Below are 3773 nucleotides of genomic sequence, written 5' to 3'. Positions count from 1 at the left end.
TGTGTGGAGGGGGTGCTTGGGGGAGATATTGAAAACATTGTATAAACACAGACACATACATACACACTCCTACCAAATGAAAAAAAAACTGGGGAGTAGCATAATTACTTTAAAAAATTAAAACACATACACGAACACCTGCAAACATGAGTGTTGAAGTATGGAGGAGATTATGTGGATACAAATAAAAAGTGGAAGTATACTACCGACTGCTTATCCCTACGAAGGATGTGGGTAGTATTAGTGTATCTCCAAAAGCTGCAGAAGGAATTGGAACTATGTTTGAGATACCAACCAGGTGGTTAGAAAGTGTCAGAAGTCATATTCTAGTAGCAGAATTCTTATCTTTTATTTTTCTGTTTGTTTCTAACCTTTTAGAAGGATGAGAAAATAACATTTGGAGACTACTATTAAAAGACTTATTCTGTCCAGAAAAGAAGAATATGATAGTTGGACAAAGTAAGGAAAAATATGTAAAAATTAATCTGTTATCTAAGCATGATCGTTACCTATAAGGTCAATTCTGAGAAAAGTGGGTCCTGGATGAACCCTAGGTTTTTGGAAATCAGATTTCAATGAATACAAAGAAAATGAAGATTTTCTTGCCAGAGAGGAGGGAAATCAGTTCATACAGGGTGACAGATTTGATTTCTGACAATGCAGTAGAATCCTTTAAGTACAAATTGACAAATTGTACTATAAGGATAGGACAGAACTGGGTCGTTTACTTCCACAAGGGCAGTGGTAATGCAGAAGGTAGAACGGACATCACTAACAGGTTTTGAAGAACAGTAAAGCTTGCACAAAAGAAGAGTACCTAAGTAGTATTAGAAATACTATACTAGGAGCACCAACAGTCACAGAACCAGCAACAGTTTGTTCTGTTATATGTAAGGTCTCCATGAGTGCCCGTCAAAGTGATGGCAACTAATAGCAACAATGAAGTGATACTGATGCATTATATCTTAGTTACTGTGTGTTTCTACAACAGAAATACCACCAGAGATGGCTTTAACAAGCAGACATTTTTCTCACACTTTAGGAGGTTATAAGTCTAAATTGGGAGCACCTACATAGGACTCGATGACACACAGCACTCCTCTTTAAGTGTGCTTCATCCACCTACTACATTCTACATACAGTTTTACATTTTTCCTATCTGCTTAACTTTTTTTTAGCGTAGTGGCTACGAATCCAGCTGCTAACCTCAGGGACAGAAGGTCGAAACTACCAGCTGTTCCATGGGAGAAAAATGAGGCTTTCTGCTCCCGTAAAGATTTGCAGCCTCAGAAACTCTGTACAGGGTCACTATGAGTCAGAACCAACTCCACGGCACACCACCACCATCACCAAACTTTTTTTAATCGGCTAAAGTCTATCAATGGAGTACTAATGTGGCGCTGTAGGATAAGCACTCAACCGCAAGGTCTGTTTGAACCACAAAGTTGGTGGTTCAAACTCTCCAGCCACTCCTTGGAAACCCTATACAGAGTTGCTATGAATCAGAACTCCATGGTACTTAACAGCAAGCAACAGCAGCTCTGGAGAAAGGTCCTTGTCGCAGCATCAGTAGACCCAACATTCCTGGGTGATCTCTATGTGCATTGGCATCAGTCTGCTCCTGGATTTAGGAGCTTCACAGTGCAGGGACGCTGGTCCAAAGGAAGCACTTCACTCCGGGCTCTTGTATCTTGGTGGTAGATCCCTCTCTCTCTGCTCCTCTATCCCCTTTTGTCTCTTGTAATATAAAAGGTGTACATAGAAAGCTTGTAAGTCTGTCTTCTGCCTGTAACTGATTGGAATACCTAAAAGGGGGCTACAATGTGCCCAGTGAAGGAAGCTTCCTGCAGAGCCTTTGCAATACATAAGACTATAGGTAGAAGCCTGAACCACATCCAGATCTCCAGAGATGGGAAATTTCCACCTGAAAGGATGAGCAGACCAGCCTAGAGTGGCTAGAAGAACAGAAGATACTTCTTGAAAGAAAGACCTACAGGAAAAATGCAAAACAATAGAGGCAGATGGACTGTTACTACAAGAACAAACAAGTTGCTTGCCCAGGAAACATCAAGACAAGTGGTCTGGTCCCCTCAGTGCAAACCCCCTTCCAAGACTAAGACTCAAGGAAAATACACTCTCTGATTGGTGACCACACTCATCACTGATAGGGGGAAGTGGGGTAAAAGCAGCAATGAAGTGGCAAGCTAAGCCCTACAATGTTCGGTGGGCTTCTGTGGACCTGGGTGGAGACCTGCTTGGCCAGCAGTGTGGCAAGACCTGGGGACTCTTGGGCCCAGAGTCAGTGGCGTGGCCACAGAGGACTAGAGTGGAGAGTGAAGCTACCAGTTGATAAGAAGAGAGGGCATATGCACAAGAACACCCACACTTGCAGATGGTACCCACTTGACCTGGCTTCAATGACTGGATGATCAGAACTCAAAAAGGAGAAGAAAGAAGAGGAAAAAAAGAGTAATCTGATACAATTTGATGAACTTGACCTACACCTATGGATACAGTAACTCAAAAGAGGGAACAAATCCTTACAGCAAGAATCATTCCCACCCCCTCCACACTCAGAGTAGACAGAGATGGGCAACTTGCACATTGGATACCCAAAATGGGGGTGGGGGGAACTACAAAGACAAGAAGTGACTGGCTTACAAGCTTTCAAGAGGGAACCTAGAGCCAGGGGGCATAGAGGAAGGCAGAATCTCCAGTGAGTACTATCCAATCTGTCTAGGCGGAGGTGATGAAATGAAACACAGATGGGTCACTTGTGATACAATCGTGAATAATTGTTATCAGGACTGATTGTGAGGGTTGGAAATGTAAAGGTAGACGTTTTATAGCAAGGAAGGGAGTGATTAACTCTCCAGTCTAGGAGCAGAGGTCTCTAGGACCATCAACAGAGAAAAGCCGAGAGCAGAACCCTACCCAGAGAAGCAGTGAGGCCTGAGATAGAGGCAGAGACGATGACGTGGAGTGATGAAGTGGCTGGGGACTTTGGATCCAGAGAGGGAGAGGGACTGTGTGCTGAAGACTGGGGGGTGGGGGTGGGGTGGAGGTGTAGGAAGTGGGTTTATAGGGTATACCCTTTGGTTGGTTGATGATGCATGGAGGGGATTGGAACCATGGCAATGAAACGATATACGATACAATGAATGTAAAACTAAAGTTCTCTCATGTAAACTATCATCTAATTCACAATAAAACATTAAAAAAATAAATAAAAGGTGTTGCATGCCACACCCTTGGGAATCTGCTTTAAATTGGATCAGGATAGCCATGGTATTAATCCTCTCATTAGTTTATCACATCAAATGACATCATGGAGGATACCTACATCTCAGCTACTAAACAACTGAGAATCCTGGTCCAGTCAAGTTGATAGAAAACTTTAACTATCACACATTATTAACTAAAGTTCATACTTTATTCACACTGCATCTGGTGACAGTCAGTACCCTTATATCATGTCTTGTCTTTCTTCAATGGTGTCCCTATATTTGGTAGCAAATTCCAGTAAAAATTCCAGTTCCTTTGTGGGAAAAGACTGGTGGTGTGTTTTATATCAAAAGAAAAGAAGTAGAGACAGAAAATACACTGAGGTCTTCACACCCATCATTAACCAGTTAAATAGCAATGCCTGCCCCCATTAATGTTAGGAGAAAGGACAAGTTTACACCTCTTTTACTGGGAAAGAAGCTCTGGTAGCATAATGGATTATAAACTGAGCTGATAACCGGAAGGTCAGCAGTTCGAATCTACCAGCA

This window comes from Chrysochloris asiatica, unplaced genomic scaffold (assembly GCF_000296735.1).
Source record: "Chrysochloris asiatica unplaced genomic scaffold, ChrAsi1.0 scaffold00133, whole genome shotgun sequence".
In the NCBI taxonomy this organism is placed as follows: Eukaryota; Metazoa; Chordata; class Mammalia; order Afrosoricida; family Chrysochloridae; genus Chrysochloris; species Chrysochloris asiatica.
This window is presented reverse-complemented; position numbering follows the sequence as displayed.